Here is a 24,114-nt window from a genome sequence, read left to right on the forward strand (position 1 = left end):
ATCGGCAGGCGGACTCTCAACCACTGCGCCACCAGGGAAGCCCGAAGGTTTCTTTTTTAATAATTTTGTTGATCTTGATTTTGAGATAAATTTGCTTGAGGTTAATCTGTGAAAATCCTGCAGCCTAAACAGAATTTTCCATCTTCCAAAGAGGATTTACATTGGCTTCTGCTAAAAGCCAGAGGTTGTTGTCAACCTGGAATCACTTGGGCTTACATTAAAGATTCTAATGAGTAAATATTAGATTTCCCATCTTGCAACTGACAGAGAATTTAGTCTCTTAATGCTCCACTAATATTAGCATTTTCTTTTGGGGCAACTTCACTTTTCCAGTTTGTTTTCCAATTACTGCTCACTGCTCCTACTCCATCCTAAACTCATAAATTTATCTGAATATTTGTTATTTTATTTAGGAAATTATTCTTGTAGATTTTCCTTAACTTCCTTGGGTCTAGCAATGCCTGTGAAAACAATGTTTTATTTAGGATCTAGTTGATTTGTAGCAGAAGAACCTTCAGAATTTACTTTACTTTTAGAAGCAGAAGTTTAATGATTAGAATATGAGCCCTTTGCACTGGAGAGATATTTAGGCACAAAGGTAAGGTGTGCCTCTTAACTCACAGCCCAGAGCTTCCTTAACCTACCATCATAGGGGCAGTCCTTCTATGATATTTAAGCAGAAATAAGAGACTCATTATTATGTAAGTCTTCCAGATTTCATTTTTTGCATTGTCTGGAATTATATTTTAATTAAAAATATTTTTATGTGATTGGTTATCTCTTTGGTTGTTATATTTTATTTTGTTTTTGTTTCATCTTTAGGGCATTTAGTATTACTTTTCAAAATGCCTCCATATGCTGGTAATAATTACTAAAGAGATACTCTTCCCAAATTGTTTGTGTTCTCATTCTGCTAAACTAAAACACATTTTAAACTCTTTGACTGGTCTTATCGATTTGATTTATACCTTGAATAAAAAGGTTAGTTTTTACTCAGATTTTAGTAATTACTAAATTTTCATTTGACAGCCCATCTTTCCTGAGCTTCAGTTTCCAACTGGTATAATTGTTGTACAGAATTTGGAATAGCTGTTTGCCAACTTGGTTGTTTAGCATATAACTAATAGGTTACAATTATAACAGCAAAAACAGTTTAGAAAAGCAAATTAGTTTAGTAGCAATTAAATTCAGAGAGTCATTCCAAAGAAATATAATAACTTTAATTGAGTTGTATGTAAAATGGAAAAATTTCAAAACATTATGTTTCTAAACATCTTGTAGAAAAGTGACATTCTACCTATGATTGTCTTGTTTCATCATTTTTTAGCTACAGAGATAAAAATTATATATTAAAATTTTACATGAAAATATTTTGAAATGCTAAACAGCTCACAAAAATGCCAAGGTGACCTTCATATATTAGTAAACTTTCAAAATATAGTTTTTCATATCTCTTAAGGGGGAAAAATTAGTTTCCCCATTTTATTTATTGCTACTTTTCAGGAGTGAAACAAGATTTTAAAAGTTTTTATGTGATTAAAATTACCAAGAAGTCATTCTTGCAATCTCCTATAATAATTAAAAGGACTCCAAGGTATAATCATTTTCCTGCCCAGCAGGGGATTTCCATCTTTGAATTTTACTGTCATCAAAGTAAAAAAATGTTTTATATTTGTCCTCTTGTCATAATGGACTTACTGATAGCGAACTAACCTTCCTGCCATACACAACTACAAAAACATTCAGGATTGTGATTTGTGAGAAAAGAGACACACAGGAGCACCACATTTGCCCAGGCATTCTCCATGTAGGCACATTAAGATTATAGCACTTAGAGGTTAAATCAAGCAGAACAGAGTGATCTTTCTGAGCTGAGAAGTAAGAAATTGGAGTTCACAGTAATGAAGCAGTTGGAATTTACAGGGTATATCACTTTGCTCATGAATCTGTAATCTTGGCAGGACTTATTAGGGACATCTAATTTCTGCCTACTCAATCATATGGGATAGCTTGAAAGCTGTGGGCTGGAATCATCTGGAGGTTTTTGTTCACTCACATGTCTGGTGGTTGACATTGGAAAGACCCAAACTGTTGTAGGCTGGAAAAGCTGGAGCTCCTTCGGTATCTCCATCTCTTTGAGGTCTCTATGTGTTCTACATAGCCAGGAATTTTATGGCAGAGCACCCAGAACATGTATCTCAAGAGAGGGAAACAGGCAGAAGCTGAATTGCCTTTTATAACCTAGCCTTAGAAGTCATTCTTATTTTACTGATATGGGCTCTCTCCCTTTTTTTCTTGATGTGTCTAGCTAAAGGTTTATCAATTTTGTTTACCTTTTCTAAGGGCAAGCTTTTCGTTTCATTGATAGTTTCTATTATTTTTTTAGAATATTCATCACATCATTGTTTATAATAGCAAAAAAAAATGGAAGGCACTCAAATACCCAGTAATAGAGCAATAGTTAATTACAATACTTCCACACAATAGACTATTTTGCAGCCAATAAAATCAGGATTTCTTTTTTTTTTTTAACAGAGTCATAAGTCAGATAGCAGCAAACAAAAATTTTATTTATTTCTTCCCTGAACTTCATGATTTCTTTCCTTCTACTAACTTTGGGTTTTGTTTGTTCTTTCTCTAGTTTCTTTAGGTGTAAGATTAGGTTGCTTATTTGATATTTTTCTTGTTTCCTGGGATAAGCTTGTATCACTATAAACTTCCCTCTTAGAACTGCTTTTGCTTCATCCCATAGGTTTTGGATTGTTGTGTTTTCATTTTCATTTATCTCTAGATATTATTTATTTCCTCTTTGATTTCTTCAGGGATTCATTTGTTGTTTAGTGGCATATTGTTTAGCCTCCAAGTGTTTGTGTTTCTTACAGCTTTTTTTTTCTTGTAATTTATTTCTAGTCACATAGCATTGTGGTTGGAAAGCATTCTTGATATGATTTCAATATTCTTAAAGAATATTCTTAAAGAAAAGACAGCCTCTTCAATAAGAGGTGCTGGGAAAACTAGACAGCTACATGTAAAAGAATGAAATTAGAACATTCTCTAACACCATACACAAAAATAAACTCGAAATGGATTAAGGACCTAAATGTAAGACTGTATACTATAAAACTCCTAGAGGAAAACATAGGCAGAACACTCTCTGACATAAATTGCAGCAACATCATTTTTTGGGGATCCCACTCCTATAGTAAAGGAAATAAAAGCAAAAATAAACAAATGGGACCTAACTAAACTTAAAAGCTTTTGCACAGCAAAGGAAGCCATTGGCAAAATGAAAAGACAACTTACTGAATGGGAGAAAATATTTGCAAATGATTTGACTGATAAGGAATTAATATCCAGCATATATAAACAGCTCATACAACTCAACATCAGGAAAACAAACAACCTGATTAAAAATTGAGCAGAAGAAATTTTTCCAAAGAGGAAATGCAGGTGGCCAACAGGCACAAGAAAAGTTGCTCAACATTGGTAAGCATCATGGAAATGCAAATCAAAATCACAATGAGATATTACTTCACACCTGTCAGAATGGCTATCATCAGAAGGAACACAAATAAAAAATGTTGGTAAGCATGTGGAGAAATGGGAACACTTGTACACTGTTCATGGCAATGTAAATTTGTGCAGCCACTGTGGAAAACTATATGGAGGTTTCTCAAAAAACTAAAAATAGAACTACCATATGACCCAGCAATTCCACTCCTGGGTATATATCCCAAAAACACAAAACTCTAATTCAAAAAGATACCTGCACCCAAATGTTCATAGCAGCATTATTTACAATTTCCAAGGTATGGAAGCAACCTAAGTGTCCATCAACAGATGAATGGATAAAAATGATGTGGTATATATATATATATATATATACACACACACACACACACACACACACACACACACACACACACAATGGAATACTACTCAGTCATAAAAAGGAATGAAATTTTGCCATTTGCAGCAACATGGATGGACTTGGAGGCTATGATGCTAAGTGAAATAAGTCAGAGAGAGAAAGCCAAATACTGCATGATATTGCATATGTGGAATCTAAAAAATACAACAAGCTAGTGAATAAAACAAAAAAATAGCAGACCCACTGGTATAGAGAACAAACTAGTGGTTACCAGTGGGGAGGGGGAGGGGCAATATAAGGGTGGAGGAGTGGGATGTACAAACTACTGGGTGTAGTATAGGCTACAGGCATGTATTTTATAACATGGGGAATATAGCCAATATTTTGTATTAACTGTAAATGGAGTGTAACTTTTAAATATTGTATACAAAATAAAAAATAAATAAAATAATAATAATTAAAAAAACAAAAAAAGTAGCAATTTAAAAAAAGAGACTGGGAACAAAAATAAAAGAAGTCATTCTGTGACCTGACACATCAGTAGGCTACCCAAATTCAAGGGGAGGAGAAATTAGACTCCATCTTTTATGGGAGGGATGTCAAAATATTTGCAGATGTGTGTTAAAACCACCTCAAGATCTAGAAGCACAAGTAGATTACCTTTAGATGGAGACAGAAATTGTCATGCAGAAGAGGTAAATTGATAGATTGAGGTGGGGAGAGGAAGCAGGAAGACATGGTGGTTCTCAGAAATACATAAGCACTGGATTATAAAAGTATACAGAATGCAAAATGTAGACCAAATTTCATACTGCCACCTTTGAAGAAGGGTCGATTTACCCAAAACTTCTTGAAAAGCATTATCTTTGGGCTGTGTGGAAAAAGAGGGAGAATATTAAGGAAGAATTAGAAAGATGAATAAGAACATCAAATTGGGCCTAGTTTAGTTGGAGTGGTTGGTGTGGAGAGGGCAGAGCAGTAGCCAGACTGTAGTGAGAATTTAAAGCTCATAGGTAAAGTATAGAAACAGTGAGGTAAAGGCAAAGTTTGAGAATAGAAACATCTGATCTTGGGTGATTTCATTCTAGAAGAACAGTCTGAATAATGACAGTAAATTTGTGTGATATATTTTTTAATTTAAAGGAAATCTTGGGTTTCCCTGGTGGCTCAGTGGTTGAAAATCCGCCTGCCAATGCAGGGAACACAGGTTCGAGCCCTGGTCCAGGAAGATCCCACATGCCGCGGAGCAACTAGGCCCGTGCACCACAACTACTGAGCCTCCGCTCTAGAGCCCACGAGCCACAACTACTGAGCCTGTGTGCCACAACTACTGAAGCCCATGTGCCTATAGCCCGTGCTCCACAACAAGAGAAGCCACCGCAATGAGAAGCCTGCGCACCACAGCGAAGAGTGGCCCCTGCTCACCGCAACTAGAGAAAACCCACGCGCAGCGATGAAGACCCAATGCAGCCAAAAATAAATAAATACTTTTTTAAAAAAAAGGAAATATTTAAGGAAAATAATGCAGGGTCAAACAGAGAAAGTAGATAAATACAAAAGTTCTTATAAAAAGTCTGTTTTGGTATGGAAACAAAAGAGAACAAGATGAAAAATTAAGCATGAAGGTCCCCAAGAAAGCGTTATAGGAGGCAACAATGACAAAGACAGGAAAAAGAAAACAATTATGAATGAAGTATGAGCCTCAACACCAGTAAAAATAGTGAATCCTCAGGGAAAAGGAGGGAGAGATTTTATTACCAAAATATTCTATCTAAAGAAGTATAAAAGGAATTAGAGTTAGCCAATGTTTTTTTAATAAGCAAGGTTTTAAAGTTATCTAAAAAATCTATTAAATATATAAAAAGCATATATATATACATATAAAACATAAATATATAAAAAAGGAATTCTATCAGAAATTCCTTGTTACTTGTGGGAAGTACAAGGTCTTTTTCTAGTATACAATAACAATATTCCATTACATGATAATATGCCAGGATTTCACCATAGCTATTGGCCAAGAAGATTTGTCAACAATTTTTTTTTAATTACACTATAATCACATAAGCAATGGATTTTAAACCTAGGTTCAAGAGACCATAAGCAGGCATACAAGAGATTATGGGGTGAATAGATATCTGAAAGCACGTTTTGAAGTAAGCTTTAAACATTTTTACTATATGTTTATTATATCTCTAATAATCTCAAAAGAATTGATTAACGAATTCAGTGAAAAGATCTTTGCTATTGTATGTAGAATATGATTTTTTTCAATTACTTGTTCTGACATTCAGGCACTGTACAAAGCAATTTACATCCACTACTTCTAGCCCATACAATAAACTTTCAAGTAGGTTTAAAACTATCCCTACTTTCTTGTGACAATACAGTCTCATGGAGATTGACTACCAAGATTGCACAGTTTGTAAGTGTAATAGCCAAGATTCGAACTCTGGCTTCTAAGGATGTACTTCATCATACTAAGGATCCAAGCAAAATACGAAGTTCAGGATAAACTTAAAACCACACCTAATTAATTGCTCTAATCATACACACATGTACTCACACACACGTGTGCACACACACATGCATGCACACGCATATACACAAAAGCATCCTAGCACCCAAGAGGCTCAATGTTTAATGTTGGGGTCAGGAAGACACTCATTTAGGGAAATAAATTGACAATGATAGAGTACATATATAAAACAAGGTTTTGTAAATGCAAGATGAACTGATTTTTTGTTTGTACTTTATTTTTTGTTCATTCTCAAAAATTCTTCCAAATGGTAATTTTGGCCAATATAAAACCTAAGTTTACAATCTAGGCTATTTCAATATATTTCTATTTCTTTCTCATAATGCTGTATCTATGTACAAGTGTTTATATCATATGTACCTATATATATATATATATATATATATATATATATATATATCCTTATGTGTCTATCTATCATCCATCTACCTATCCAGATAGCCAGCTATAGATCATCTCTCTAGATAGATAGATAATTGATAAACAAATAGGTACATAAATATGTAATAGAGAGATAGAGTGTCAGAGGGCTACAAGTCATAAATATTTAACATTAGGCATGAGAAAATATTCATCAGCCTCATATTACCTTTAGAGACATCTATTAAAAAAATTGGTTTGTTCCATAACAGTCATTTATTATTTCAAAATTGTTATACTGATTGAAGGGAACTGGTATATTTATAGTCCCACAACTGTGTTTGTCTTAGGTTTACATTAAACTCAATTACTATAATTAATTTAATTTTATACTTTATAATACATTTTCAAAATGGGGTAGTAAATATGCAACTGATATCTGAGCTCATGGTGAGCTACAACATTGGCATGCAATTTGTTATATTTCACACACCAGGAAAGGGCTATTCTCTGATGTCCCAAGAACCCATATAGTCCAGGAAGCCAGAAGTTGTAATTATTTGTGAATATGCACTCTGGGTGAGTTTATGACTGGGACAAATGAGATCCTATTTTAGGACTATGACTTTCTAATTCTTCTTCTTCCAACCCCTGCCATCATGATACAGTTGTGAAAAAAGCAAAGCAGTGGTTTCCCCTTTTACTCCCATTCTTTCAAAGGAGAGTAAACTATGGAAATTTTAATGTGATTTTTCACATTAAGTGAGAGCTAGCAATGCTCACTGAATGGCCCTTATCTTAAAGATTAAGTAAATTATGTTTTTTAGAAGTAGAAGCTTATATTTTAAGTTGACAGTGGTGTTTTGGAGATGAGAAAGCTGTCTTGTAGACAGCTACACAGATTCTTGCTCATTAGACATACATATTTCTGATAATTATGAAACTAAATTCATAATGCTGCCCTCTGGTGTAACAATAGAGTATAGAAATCAATATGAAGTTTGGAGTCTGATCAGAAAAATGGATCACCAGAAGAATCATATTGGTATGGTTATCAATGGTGCTACTAAATCTCTCCAAAGCTCAACTCAGGAAAGTTTGTGACTCCTCATTCAATGTCTGTGATAGTGTTAGGTCAGTCCTTATAATTCCATGTCACAGTAAAACTCTGAAGTTCTTTGAATTTGTAATCATTAATTCTTCTACGTACCATAAAATTACATATGTTGAACCTAAGCAGGATTACAACTCTATAATGTCAAAAAATTTGAAAAGGAAAAAAAATAAAATTGTTTTGTTACTCTAATATACATACTATTAGGGAAATAAGGGATGAAGTGGAAACAAAACAGCCTTTGTAGTGAAGCAGATGGACTTCAAGTCCCATGCTTGTCAATTAATAGCTATGAGAACTTGGTTATTGTCTCTGAGGTTCTAATCTGTAAAATGGAATAATATATGGTTCATAGGACTATTGGGAGGATCAGTAATAACTCAGGTGAAGTTTCTAAGATATAATAGGTCTGCTTATTTAAGAGAAGTGTAGTTATTTAAATTAGAAATTGGGCTTTTAGTTGAATTTACATTTTAAAACAGAACTTAATATATACACACATATATAATCTCCAAATGATTATAGAATTTTAGGGTTACATGTGATTTATATATCATTCCCCTACCTAATGTAAAATCTGATATACAACCTTCCTGAAATGAATTCATTCAACTTTGTTTGAACCTTTCCAATGACCAAACCTCAAAAGGCTGCACTTGTTTTCAAAGCAGAGACAACTGTGAGTTAAGCACATCTGCTTCCTGGTGGCTTTTCTATTGGTCCTATCACTTTTCTCCTTCCTTGGTTAATATTTGAAGTCATTTTTGATGCATTACTTTGCTATCTGCCTTCCAATAGAGCTGTTCAAGCTCATCAGTCCTGCTCTAAAACTAGCTCCCAAGACTAAACACAACAATAGTCATGTGGGTTGGGCCACATCACAGTTCAAGAAAATTATTAGTCCTCTACTTTTTTGCAAATCTATTACTTTTTAATTTTTTTTATGAAACCTTAGGGGGCATTAGCATTTTGAGAGACTGTTGGTTCATGTTAAGTTCCATCCACTACAATTCTTAATTCTTATTTAATGGGTTCTTTACTTGAATATCTGATCATCGCTAGGTAGCAGAGAAGAGAATCATAACAGTAATTTGAGATTCCTCAACCTCATAATGCTTGGTATTCCTGATGCAATTCCTATTAATTTCACCTCCTTGAAAACAAAACTATAAAACTCTCCAGGCACAATTTGTAACAGAATGCAGTTAAATCTGCACCATAAATTTACTCTTTATGTCAGTGTTATTTACTCACATTGCCTCTATTTAATTCAATCTTAAGGCCATTAAAATCTCAAAGATGATTCAAATGTTTTTTTTTGGAATAATTCATTATTCATTTTGTTTTTAAAGATGAAGACAGTTATGCTATCTTCAAATGAAATTAGTGCATTCAATAAGCAATAAAATATTAAACATCTAAAGTTTTGCCATTATGGCAAGGTCAAATGTGGTATGTTTTACTCTACTGATTCACATTCATGACCCAAATGAGGTTACTACTTATGCACAGAGTACAATTAAATCAAGGTTAGACAAGAAGACTTCTCTAGTACAAGATAGAGCACTAAGAAATCATATAGTACTGTTAAATGTTGGATTAGTGTCATTCTTAATGACATATTATCTAGTTTTCCCAAATATTAACAAAGTGGATCTTTATCCCTACTACTGAGTTTAACTTTCTAAATGATACATACAGATAATGTGATATTTTTGCAGTTATACTTAACTGTAGCTATGTAATGATTCACTTATTAAAATGGAAAAAAATGTTCTTCTATAGTACATTACAATCAAATATATAAAAAATAGGCCTCATGAGAAAATTTCCAAATTTTCCTCTTAAAGGTAGCCAAGCCATAATTCTGTTTAAGAATATACTCTCACATTAAAGTTCTCATATCTCAAATTATTTAAATAAGTACATACTAAGTAATACCACTAAAATTTGCTTTAAAAATTAAACTATTTAAAGTATATTCACAGAATATAATCAGAATATATCTTAATATTTATGTTAAATTATAATAAAGTACAAAAAATATATCAAGCAAGGTAATTTGGAAACTGTGTCACAGTAAATCAAGGTTTTTTTTAATAGCCTGACATTTGTGTGTATATTAAGAAATAATTTTGCCTATTATTTCCCCCATTATTTTGAAGCATAAGTACAAAAAGTACACAGCTAGATTTGATGTTTAATGAGTAAGAGTAGTTGACATTCCTGAATCTATATTTTGTGTTACAGTGAGATAAGTATATTGAAGTGAGTTAATCTAATTACACTTACATTGACCTCATTTATAAAAAAACAGCCACGGAAGCATACCACACACATGGAACAATTTCATTATTGTTTCCAAATCCTGGTTTTTCTGGACAGATATGTGTCAGTAGAACTGCTATGATGCATGGTGCATGCAACTGCTTATCTTAATGTCAGCTTTCACATGAAAAACTATTACACAAATTCTACCGTAATCAGAATGACTCTGTGTGTCAATTCAAACACCAGGGAAATGATTCTGCTACAGATTTTGAAATGGTAAGGAGCATTTTCTTCAAGATATATCTTCTTTTAATTCTCTTTACCCTCAGAAAATTTGCCAGCCTCTATATAAATGATTCTCTAGTCTGCATGGCCACCATTAATCCCCACCGAGGGACTTTTGTTTAGATATTGCCACTCTGATGTCCACTGCCAAACCAAATTCAATTTATTAGAAATATGAAATAATACTTCTATGAAATTTCATCTTCTTTCAATCCCTCCCCTTTCTTTACAAAGTTAAAACCATTCTCCTAAACCTCCAGGTTCAAAAGTAACCATTGCTTTCCCGTATTTCTAAAATCCACTTAGTCCACAAGCATAGTCAAAGCTACCTCTCCAGTGTATCACTTCCTCTCCATTTTCATTGCCACTTCCCTTGTCAAGGTGTTCACTGACTCATGTGTAGTGGTAAACATTAAGTTCCATGGAAAAAATCCAAATTTTATTCTAAAAATTAGATCCTATTCCTGTTCAAGTTCTCACTCACAGTCCAAAAATCTTAATCAACCTTTAAGCTCAAGTATATAATGAATGGTCCTTCAAAATCATAGCTCAAATAAAAGGATATAGTGAAAATAGTCAAACAGATGAACACAAATTAACATTTTTCCAAAGATAATATTAGTTTATCTTTCCACCTGGCTTATTTGTGTTAAAATGTCAAACAAGCCAAACAACTGGGGAGAAAAGAATAATATGGAAACTAGATGGCAAAATATAAGCATTTTCAATTCTTTCTGGAAGAAGATACAGTAAAATTGGAAGAATGGAGAAGGAAATTAGGTATAACTAAGTTTTTGACACTTATATACACTACATATAGTATTATAGTACATGTGTGTAATATATATGTATATGTATTTTTTTCCAATTAATCTTGCACATGAATGCATGGTGAATTTTCCAAAACAATGCCCTGCACATATCATTCTAGTGCTCAGCATCCTTCATTGGTTCCTCATTGCCTACAAAATAAAATACACAAACCTTGATTTGAAATTTAAGGCTCTCATAAACATATCCTAAAGCCAGCTTGCTTCTTAAATTGGTCCTGAACTGAGTTAACTTCTGGCTCCACTAACCCTTCTCTCTGTAATCATTCTTCCAATCACAAAGCTTAATACTTTTGTGTTTTTTGACTCCTCCATCTCCACGGGTTAGGTATCCAATAGTCACTCAATTCACTTGAATCTATTTTCTTATCTCTATTTACATGGAAACAGCATGCATTATTTCCTCTCCCTGACCCATATCTCTTAGTGTTCACTTTCCTATAGTGTTATAAGATTGATTTTCCACTCTTGCCTAGACTTTTGTCTGAGCCTGTGAACATCTTCCTCTATTTATCTACCTTAAGTTTTAAGACTCCGTGCTAGCTCAAATTTGCAGAACTAAGAGTCTCTTATCTGTGTATAAGAAACTCAAGTTGCCTTGGCTATTTTTTTAGATTTAATCTTTTGCTTTTCTAAGCCTATGTCACTGCCTTGCTTCTCTTCATTTATAGAAACCTCACTGGATGGTATACTTGGTTCACTTAACCCACAGTACACAACAGATTCTCTCCAGAACCACTCTCCTGGTTTTATTTCTTCAAGTCTTCCCATGTTATTCCTTCTAGAGCCCCAGCATGAACATATGAAACAGATGCATGCTCTAAGACATTAAAAGCATCTATAAACATAATAGCTCATTGATATCAATGAAAACCTTATAACCATTAGTGGATTTCATTGGACTGGATAGATCTCAGCTAAATCCAACTACAAATATCATAAACTTTTCCAACAAACTGAATTTGTTGGAAACTCTTCTTTCAATTTCAGTGTAAGAATGTTGAAACTTTTCTGGGTCAAGTAGATTTTACTTCATCCTAACTAATTATAAAAGAATGAAAAAATACTACTTTGAAGGATTTGGAATTCAAAGAAAATACTAACAAAGTTTTGTTAGTTTATAATGGCAGGTACCGGGGCCTGATGAGTGATTTTGACATGTAAAGCAAGTAAACTGAACACCTTTATTAAAATCTAAGCATTACAATCTGTATATTCCAATAAACGTACATCCCCAAAAGGGTTAAAGTAAGGGTGATGGTAGCGGTAGTGGTTCTAATGACAGAATGTTGTTTTTCCTGTAATTTTAGTTTTCTCTCCTTTTCCAAGCCATAATCCTATTATTTTCTAACCAAGTGCAATTTCTTTTACTGATTTTTTATACTATATACTCCTAGTTGTTACTGAATTTTTAATATCTTTCTTTCTCTTGGTTAAGGTAAACTTAGTAACCAGGCTCTGGATTTGATTCTCCAGTTTCTGGACCTCATTTTTTTCTCTGACATCCAGTAAACAATTACTTTGTCTTTTTATCTACGTTTGGCTTCTGATCCTTACCTGAGAACATGTATAGGTTCTGTTTCATCTTTCTTTCCCATGTTTACATCTCCCTCTTACTGCTGGTTTCTCCCTAACAAAATATAGATCACCTATACTTTTTATTTTATTTATGAAGTGTTGTGGCTATATATGCTTAATTTCACCATGAAGAAAATGGACACAAAGTGTTAAAAGATTTGGCATATTTCCCAGATGAATAAATTTAAAAAATAAAAATATTGAAATAAAATTATAATTCAGCAAGTACTGAATAGGAATTGAAATACAGAAAGATTTTAATAAAGACTTATTTTTAGATATTGCAAATATGGAATTGAAACAATATGGTAAAGTGATCATATCAGATCTGAAAGAAAATACTTCCAGAAGAGCAGCAAATATACTATTTGGATATGTTCTTGGTATTCATAAAACAGCTAGTCAATTTAAAATCTATAGTGAATGAGTTTAGCCACATAGGAGAGCTTTAAACTTTATCTGTATTGTTTACATAGATTACATCTCAGTTTATCCAAAAGCTCCTTGATTAATCAAAATCAGGAATTTTCAGGGCTAGTTTTTGTTTCTCGATCTACTTTGAAACTTTGAGCACTGAACCACAATATCTCGAACACATGTATCCAGCAGAACTTCTAAGACAGTAAAAGAGGTTGTTAAGGATGTTTTAAGCCTCTTACAGTGCTATATTATTGCTTTAAGGGCATAGTAAACGTCAATCCTATCTAAAGAAGAACTCCTGTGATGATACTGACATGAATTTAAAACAATTTTAAGATTTTTATTTTTATTTTTTAATAAGGTTTTATTATTACAATAACTCCTAAACTGATCTCTTGTGACTCATCTATATGATGGTATCATTGGTAAAGAGTTAAAAGTATCCGTTATTCTTACCATATCTACCAAGGAGGTGAATTGTTGTCCATTCTTTATTGAATTAGCACAACATTCACGTAGATAAGAGGTTAAAGATTCATGTCTGGAATTTCTGGTTTTATCTCTTAAGTCCAATTAAGCTTTTAGCTCTTAGGCTTTGAAGGGTAACACAGTCATTACTGTGTCTATATTCCATGAGATCAGGGTGCATGCCTCATTTACTCACCTCTATACGTTTAGTGCGTAACACAGTGCTTGACATGTAAAAGGAACTTAATGAATAATTATTGGATAAGTAAATGACTGAAAGCTCATACAGCCAGCCACAATGACCTAACTAAACAGAGACTTCATGAAGCATCTGGCTTATACTTCTATAAAGTATAGGCAATAAATTTGATAGATTTGAAAAATTGTAACTAAGAATATAAAAGGGACACTTTTTCTCTAAGGCTTTGCCTTCTTTCCCACTAAATCTTACTAATCTTTCAAGACCTATCAATCAATGTGTCTTCCTTTCCAGGGATCTCCTGACTCTTCAGGCTAGGCTAAGAGCTCATCTGCTATATAAATATAACTCATGATGTATATGGGGAATTAAAATCAGATCAGTATTATTTGAAAATGAGTGAGAGAGTGACATGAGCTGAAGCTGAAGAGTTAGGAGGAGGCCAGGCACAGAAGGCCTTGTCCCAGTGCTAATGGGCTTAAAGATCACCCTGTGGGTGATATATAAAGATATATAAAGCCATTTAGAGAGTAGTGGCATTGACATATTTTAATTCAAGATGAATCATTTTGAAAAATGGTGTAGGTCAGGGTGGGGAACAAGTTTGATACAGAGATTATTTCAAGAGTCTAGGTAAAAGATGACAAGAGCCTGAACAGAACAGGGGTGAGGAGAGAAAGCAGATTAAATAACTACCTAGAGGGTAAAATCAAAAGGACTTGATAATGGTTTAAATATAGGGAGGAGAGATGGGTCATCTTATTCATTAATTGAAGTATTTATTGACTATCTCCTGTTTCTAGGTACTGTATTTAGGTAAGGGAGGTAGGATGGTAAACAGGCACTTCTCCTGCTCTCAAGGGGGTTATAGTCTAGTGAAAGGGATCCTAGTGTTGAGCTGAGCAAGAGAGTGGCTCTTGATGACTTCTAAGTTCCTGGCTTGGACCACTGAATGGATGGATTATAGTACGATTAACTGTAAAAGAAAATACAGGAGAAGCAAGGAGGAAAACAAGATATGAAATAGTAAGAAATCAATTACAAGGCAACATATAAGTAACATAATATAAACTACTAATGAGATGATAGAATCTCATTTCCTTAAAACTAGTGTTTAAGACTAAATGATCTCCTAAAATTAAACTTTTATTATTCTATACCCTTTATTTGTAGGAAAACTCAGCAACTAAAACTTTAAATTAACAGAAAAAAGTAAATTTTTTTTATCTTTAAAAGGACCCTTTTAATTTCTTGAATAGAATAATTTCTAGGAAAGTTATTTTAAACACTGAGCTCCCTCTAGTGAATTCAAATTGTGATTTGTCTTGCCAATTTTAGAGCTTCACAAATATTTTCAGAAATTCAATTCTCCCTTAGCTACTGCTAAATATTGAGGGAGCACAAAGCAAGGAAGTGATTAAGATGGAATGTATTGAACATGACTGAGAATATGGAAAAGTGGGAACAAGTTCAGAAATTTAAATCAAGAGCACATGGGCAACAACAAACAATAAAATAGAATGGTCTTGAGGAGGCCTATTGTTGGAGGGCTCTGAAGTGCAGACTGAGAAATTCAGATTTGGTTTAATATGAAAGAAGGCATTTCTACAGTGGAGTTATCAGGAGAATGACCTAAACATAATGTTTGAAAAAATTATCATGGCAGTTGTATAGAGCATGGAGTAGAATTAGGAAGAGTAGAGGCAGGGACACCAGGGCTGTGATATGGGCAATTAGATTACAGGATCATGAATTGACTAGCAGAGACAGGTTCAGTGACCCATCCCATGCAGAAATATCAGCTAGATAAAAATGGGTAACTTGTTCCAGAAGAGTGTTTGCATTTTATGTAAGGGCTCCTGTGAGGTTATTCGAGAAATGTCACACTTTAGAGATGCATAGGACGAACTTGGGATGTTGCAATTAACATGAACAGCTTCAGCGATTTCAGCCCTAGGAAGCAGCATACTTGTAGAAGGAAGAACAAGTGATAAACCTTAGATCTGAAAGTACTGAGAGTATAAAAGACTTAGTAAGAGCATCTGTAATGATGTCACATTAGCTGCACAAGTGTTGAGGAATCATCAGAAAACTATGATTACATTATTGACTCAGTCATTTATTGCATCAAGAAATGCTAGGTTTTCCAGATTACTAACAAAGGAAACGGGAACAAAGCACAAAACATGTCCTATAAATGATAATATACTTCAATGGCAAAATGTCAAGACACTGAAGTTTATGAGGTTAAGTCAAGGCAAGTTTCTCATTTAATTCTACTTTGCTTGTTGAAAAAGAAATGGTGTTCTGGAACAAAGCATTTAAAAAAATGTGTAAAGTCAACTTAAATATGATTTGGGTGCTCAATGTTAAAAATACTGTAGTCTGAAAAACTTCCTTTTAAAAATGTCAACACTTTCTTAATGGCACAGAAGAAAGTGTAGATGATTTACAAGGTATCTCCATGGATTCTGGTTAGCGTTTTTAGAATAAGAGCAAATAAAGCCATGTTGACATTAGCTGTGTTGTTAATAATACAAACAGGGCAGAAGTAAAACAGTTCTGTTGGCCTCAGCCCAGACATTCTCTGTTAGCCAAATTTATAAAGTGTGCAACAGATGGCAAGATAAAAATGCTTTTTGTATTTTCTAAAATAGTAATATGATCAAATAAAAATATATGTTGTACCAACAAGTAGAAAAATACCTGCTCCATGTGTATGTTTGTATAGATTTCATTTAGTATCCAAAGTATGATGTGCAGAAATTTTAAAATGAAAGGATTCCAAGTAAATTAGTAAATTCAAGATGTAAAATAGAAAAATACTCTCTTGTGACTATGAAGAAAAATGTAATAATCACCCTTTTGGTGTCTGGCATTATATCAAAAAGTTCTGATACAGATAATTATCTTAAGATTATTTAATGAAGATATAACAAATATATTACATCAATACAATATAAAGTATAATAACTATAAGCACACATTGGTGGAAGTGTTGTATCAAACAGTGCTGGTAGACTAGAGCAGTGTCTCCTAAATGCCAAGGCTGGGCTGACTGCATAGGTACGTGGGAAACATTTTAGAAGTTCAGATTTCTTGGCCTTGTCCTGGATTCAGTAGGACTGAAAAGGGGCATGGAAATATGTAATTTTTAAAACCCCTCTTTATTTTATGTTCAGTCATGCCTGCAAGTCACAGGACTAGGGAACCGACTGAGTAAATCAATAAAGGCTTATTAGAAGAGGTGGGCCTTCACTCACACAATAGTTTACCAAACATCATTTACTGAATAGTAACTATTTGCCAGGTACTAGGAATACAAAACTAAAAGTAAACCAACTATTAGGGAAGTTGTGATAATTCATGTAAAAGAGGTATATACAAGATGCCAGGGAGCTCATGAAAGAAACATTTATATCAAGAAGGATGCTCAGAATCAATTCCTGAAGGAAGTAAGGCTGCAGTTAAAACTTGCAAGGCAGAGAAGAGAAAAGGATTTAGAGAAAAGAGGTAAGGGCAATAGAACAGCAAGTGTGAGGAGAGGAATAGCAAAAAGAAAACTTAGTGGCAAAGACATTTATTAAAATTAATAGTTTCTAAATATTCAAAAGTTTAAATATACAAATTATTTAACAGTTATTCAGGTACATTTCCCAAATGAATACACATCCATTTTCATAATGGAGTAGTCCCCAGAATATGTTAATGCCATTTTTGTCTTTCCTATTTTTTTGAAAATATGGGGAATGAAAAATACAGTATCAAGATCTGAATCTTAGCTTCACCATTTAGTAACTATACATCCCTGAGAAAAACATTTACCCTTTCCAAGACTCAATTTCTGCTTTTTAAAAAAATATTATTTCATAAGTTTTTTATTAGGATTTAAGTGAAAACTGCATTGATTATTTTCCTCTCCACTGCCACCTCTGTTCCCAGCCTCAGCCAATGGTAGCACCAATAATCCAACTGTCCAAAACAGAAAATTTGGCATTATTGTTGACTGTTCCCCAGGGCCACCAACCCCACATGGCACCTTTGTGGAATTTAGGAAAGTTTCCTCCTTCCTCCTGGCGGACACAGGCCATGCCAGAGCACACACTCAGGGGAGCTGGGCTCAAATTAGCTTTCAGCAACCACTCATTTCCTGGGCAGTCACCCTGTGCAAGGCAGCACCTGCAGAACTGAGCACAGCATTCCTGTTTTCCTTTGCCTCAATGTCACATCCCACCACTCCCCCAAGTACTATTATTATTGTTTTTCAAACATGCTTTGAGCCTGTACACTTCCTGCTACCCCCAAAGCTCCTCTTCTTCGAACTACTAACCCCTATAACATGGATGATTTTTAACAGCTTCCTCACTACCTTTGGTCTAACTTCCTCTATAACCTACCATGCAACCAGAATGAAACTTTCCAAAGACAAATATCAATCACCTATGTCTCTACTAAAAACCTGGCAATGGCTTCCCATTGCCCTAGAAAAAAGTAGAGGGTACTTCCTGGGTGCCACTTCACAGAAATAAAAGGTCCTTCATGAGTGATTAGTTCTCTGCTTACTTCTCTGGGTTCCTTTATCAGCACTCCCCACTGATTGCACTGCTTTTCAGCTTCATGAAAATTGTTCTGATTCCTCTGCTTCTCTGTGCATGCTGTTCCTTTTCTGAAACCTTCAATCTCTTCCTTTTAAAAAAAAGTTTATCAAAATATAGTTGACATACAATATTATTTTAGTTTCAGGTATACTACATAGTGATTTGACATTTACATACATAATGAAATGATCAGCACAATAAGTCTAGTAACCATCCATCCTCAAACAAAGTTATTATAATGGTATTGACTATATTCCTTATGCTGTATATTACATCCCATGGCTTATTTATTTTATAACTGGAGGTTTGTAACCCTTACTCTACTTCATGTATTTTGCTCACCCCCACCACTCTCCCTCTGGCAACCACCACTCTTTATCTATGAGTCTGTTTTGTTTTGTTTGTTTGCTTTGTTTTTTTACATTCCACATATAAGTGAGATCATGCAGTATTTGTTTGTCACTGTCTGACTTATTTCACTTAGCATAATACCCACTAGATTCATCCGTGTTATTGCAAATAGCAAGATTTCATTTATTTTTAATGTCTGAGTACTAGTCAATATACATATTTATATATGTATAGAGAATACATATATATACATATATATGTAATGAAAAAATATATATTCTTTTTATTCATTCATCTGTTGATAGACATTTAGCTTGCTTCCATATCTTGATAATTGTAAATAATGCTGTAATGAACATTGATGGGTGTATACATTTTTGAATTAATGTTTTTGTTTTCTTCAGGTAAATACCCAGAAGTAAAATTGCTGGATCCTATAGGATCCAGCAATTTACAGTCCCAATTTTACAATCCCATCAATAGTGCACAAGGGTTCCCTTTTCATCCCTTTTCATCATCACCAACAAGTGTTTGTTTTTTTGAAGATAGCCATTCTGACAGGTGTGAAATTGTTTCTCATTGTGGTCTAGATTTGCGTCTCCTTGATGATTGGTAATTTTTAGCATCTTTTCATGTGTTGAGTGGCCATCTGTATGTCTCCTTTGGAGAAATGTCTATTCAGGTTCTCTTCCCATTTTCTAATCAGATTTTTTTTGATGTTCAGTTGCATGGGTTCTTTGTATATATTATGTATTAACCCCTTATCAGATATATCTTTTGCAAATATCTTCTCCCACTCATTAGGTGGCCTTTTCATTTTGCTGACAGTTTCCTTTGCTGTGCAAAAGCTTTTTAGTTTGATGTTATCCCATTTGTTTATTTTTGCTTTAGTTTTCTATGCCTGAGGAAACTGATTAAAAAAAATATATTGCTAAGACCAATGTCAAAAGTGTAATGCCTATGTTTTCTTCTGGGAGTTTCAGATCTTATATTTAGTCTTTAACCGTTTTGAGTTTGTTTTTGGATATAGTGTAAGAAAGTATTCTGGTTTGATTCTTTTGCATTTAGCTGTCCAGTTTTTCCAACATCATTTATTGAAAAAGCTGTCTTCTCTCCATGGTATATTCTTGCCTCTTCTGTTGTAAATTAATCGACCATATAAGTGTGGGTTTATTTCTCAGTTTTCTATTCTGTTCCACTGATCTATGCGTCTGTTTTTGTGTCAGTACCATACTGTTTTGATTTCTGTAGTTTGTGTACTATAGTTTGAAAGCGGGGAGCATGATTCCTCCAGCTTTGTTCTTTCTCAAGATTGCTGTGGCTAACTGGGGTCTTTTGTGGTTCCATACAAATTTTAGGATTGTTTATTCTAGTCTGAAAAATACCTTTGGTATTTTGATAGGAATTACATTGAGTCTATATATTGCTTTGAGTAGTATGGTCATTCTAACAATATTAATTCTTCCAAAGCATGAGCAGAGTGCATGTTTCCATTTGTTTGTATAATCTTCAATTTTTTTTCATCAGTGTCTTATAGTTTTCATAATACCACTCTTACCTGCTTGGTTAGATTTATTCCTAGGTATTTTATTCTTTTTAATGCAATTGTAAATGGGATTGTTCTCTTAATTTCTCTTTCTGATAGATTGTTATTAGTATACAGAAATGCAACAGATTTCTGTACATGAGTCTTGTATTATGTAATTTTACTGAATTAATGTATTAATTTTAACAGTTTTTTGGTAGCATCTTTAGGATTTTTTATTTATAGTATCATGTCCTTTGCAAATAGTGACAATTTTATTTCTTCCTTTCCAAATTGGATTTCTTTTATTGGGTTTTCATGTTTGATGCTGTGGCTAGAACTTCCAATACTATGCTGAATAAAGTAATGAGAACAAAAAGCAGTCTATGGACTGGGAGAAAATATTTGCAAATAAGACCAACAAGGTCTTAATTTCCAAAATATACAAACAGCTCATAAAACTCAACAACAAAAGAAGAAACAACCCAACTTGTCATAGTAATCTCCTATGATCTTTTGAATTTCTGTGGTGTTGCTTGTAACTTCTCTTTCCTTTCTGATTTTATTTATTTAGGCCTTTCTGGTTTTTTCCTGGGTGAGTCTGGCTAAAGGTTTCTCAATTTTTTTTTTGTCTTTCAAAGAAACTGCTCTTAGTTCCATTTATTTTTTTTCCTATCTTTTTAAATTCAATTTAACTTATTTCCAATCTGATTTATTATTTTCTGCTTTCTACTAACTTTGGGCTTTGTTTGTTCTTCCTTTTCTAGTTCTTTTATGTGTAAGGTTAAATAGCTTATTTCAGATTTTTCTTGTTTCCTTAGGAAGACTTGTATTTCTATGAATGTCCCTCTTAGAACTGCCTTTTCTGCATCCCATAGATTTTACAAAGTAGTGTTTCCTTTTTCATTTATCTCAAGGTATGTTTTTTATTTCCTCTGATTGCTTTAGTGACCCATTGGTTGTTTACTAGCATGTTGTTTAGACTCCATGTGTTTGTGCATTTTACAGTTTTTTTCTTGGAACTGATTTTAAGATTCACACATTTGTGGTCAGAAATGATTCTTGATATGATTTCAATCTTCTAAAATTTATTGAGACATGTTTTGTGACCTAGCATGTAACTATCCTGGAAAATGTTCTATGTGCCCTTGAAGGGAATGTGTATTCTGCTGTTTTTGGATGGAATGTCTGTAGATATCTCTTAAGTCCAACTGGTCTAATGTGTCATTTAAGGTCACTGTTTCCTTATTGATTTTCTGTCTGGATGATCTGTGCATTGATGTAAGTGATGTGTTAAGGTCCCCTACTATTATTGTATTATTATCAATTTCTCCCTTTATGTTTGTTAATATTTACCTTATATATTTAGGGGCTTTTTTATTAGATGTATATATGTTAACTAATGTTATATTCTTCTTGTATTCATTCTTTTAACATTATATAATGCCTTTCTTTTTTATAGACTCTGCTTTAAAATCTACTTTCTCAGATTTGAGTATTGTTACCCCAGTTTTTTTGTTTCCATTTGCATGAAATAACTTTTTCCACCCCCTCACTTTTGGTCTGTGTGTGTCTTTAGCTCTGAACTAAGTTTCTTGTAAGCATCATATAGATCGATCTTTTTTTTTGTTTTGTTTTGTTTAATCCAATCAGCCATCCTATGTCTTTTGTTTTGAGCACATAGTCCATAGACATTTAAAGTGATTATTTATACTATGTACTTATTGCCATTTTCTTACTTATTTCCTGTTTGTTTTTATAGTTATTCTCTGTTCTTTTCTTTTTATCTTAGTTTCTTCCCTTGTGGTTTGATGATTTTATTTAGTGGTATGATTCTGTTCCTTTCTCATATTTTTTGTGTATCTATTGTACGTTTTTGATTTGTGGTTACAATGGGATTACCACATGTATGCCATATATGTTGACCTATAACTATATCTACTTGTTTTAAACTGATAGACATTTAATTTCAAACACATTCTAAAAGGCATACATTTTTTTACTCCCCTTCCCCCATTTTATGCTTTTGATGTCATATTTTATATCTTCATGTTCATCCCTTAACTGTTTATTGTAGCTATAGTTGATTTTTACAATTTCTCTCTTTTAATCTTTGTACTAGCTTATTTAAGTGGTTGATCCATAGCCTTTACATATATATTTCCCTTTACTAGTTGGAGTTTTCTTTTTCTATAAATTCTTCTTGTTGTACTTTTTCTTTTCCACTTAGAGAAGACCCTTTAACACTTCTCTTAGGGTTGCTTTAGTATTGATTAACTCTCTTAGTTTTTGTTTGTCTTAGAAGTTCTTTATTACTTCTTCAATTATGAATGATAACCTTGCTGGGTAGTGTCCTAGGTTGCACATTTTTCGCTTTCAGCACTTTACTCTTTTAAAATTCTTGTGCAACTCACTTTTTAAAAAAATTATCTTATTGAAGTATAGTTAATTACAATTGTTAATTTCAGCTGTACAGCAAAGTGATTAAGTTATATATATATATATATATATATACATATTATATCTTTTTCATATTCTTTTCCATTGTGGTTTATCACAGGATACTGAATGTAGTTTCCTGTGCTATACAGCAGGACCTTGTTTATCCATCCTATATATAAGAGTTTGTGTCTGCTAATCTCAAACTCCCAACCCTTCCCTCCCTCCCTCCTCCCCCTTGGAAATCACAAGTCTGTTTTCTATGACTGTTGGTCTGTTTCTGTCTTATAGATATGTTCATTTGTGTAGTACTTTAGATTCCACATATAAATGATATCAGATGGTATGTGTCTTTCTCTTTCTGACTTACTTCATTTGATATGATAATCTCTAGGCCCATCCATGTTGCTGCAAATGGCATTATTTCATTCTTTTTTTGGCTGAGTAATATTCCATTGTGTTTGTTTGTGTGTGTGTGTGTGTGTATATATATATATATATATATATATATATATATATATATATTCCCACATCTTCTTTATCCATTTATCTGTTGATGGACATTTAGGCTGTTTCCATTTCTTGGCTATTGTGAATTATACTGCTATGAACATAGGGGTGCATGTATGTTTTTGTATTAATTTTGTCTGAATATATGCCCAGGAATGGGACTTCTGAATCATATGGCAACTCTATTTTTAGTTTTTTGAGGAACATCCATATTGTTTTCCATAGTGGTTGCACCAATTTACATTCCTACTAACAATATAGGAGGGTTCCCTTTTCTCCACACCCTCTCCAGCATTTGTTATTTGTAGATTTTTTAATGGTGGCCATTTAGACCAGTGTGAAGTGGTACATCATTATAGTTTTGATTTGCATTTCTCTAAGCAATGATGAGCATCTTTTCATGTGCCTATTGGACATCTGTATATCTTCTTTGGATAAATGTCTATTTAGGTCTTCTGCCCATTTTTCAATTGCGCTGTTTGTTTTTTTGTTACTGAATTGTATGAGCTGTTTGTACATTTTGGAAATTAAGCCCTTGTTGGTCACATCATTCGCAAATATTTTCTCCCAGTCCCTGTTCTTTTTGTTTATGATTTCCTCTGCTGTGCAAAAGCTTACAAGTTTAACTAGGTCAATTTGTTTATTTTTGCTTTTATTTCTTCTCCTTGGGAGAATCACCTAAGAAAACATTGCTATAATTTATGTTAGAGAATATTTTGCATATGTTCTCTTCTAGGAGTTTTATGTTGTCTTGTC

The sequence above is a fragment of the Monodon monoceros genome, unplaced genomic scaffold (genome assembly GCF_005190385.1).
Source record: "Monodon monoceros isolate NGI ecotype Baffin Bay Population unplaced genomic scaffold, NGI_Narwhal_1 Super_Scaffold_7, whole genome shotgun sequence".
In the NCBI taxonomy this organism is placed as follows: domain Eukaryota; kingdom Metazoa; phylum Chordata; class Mammalia; order Artiodactyla; family Monodontidae; genus Monodon; species Monodon monoceros.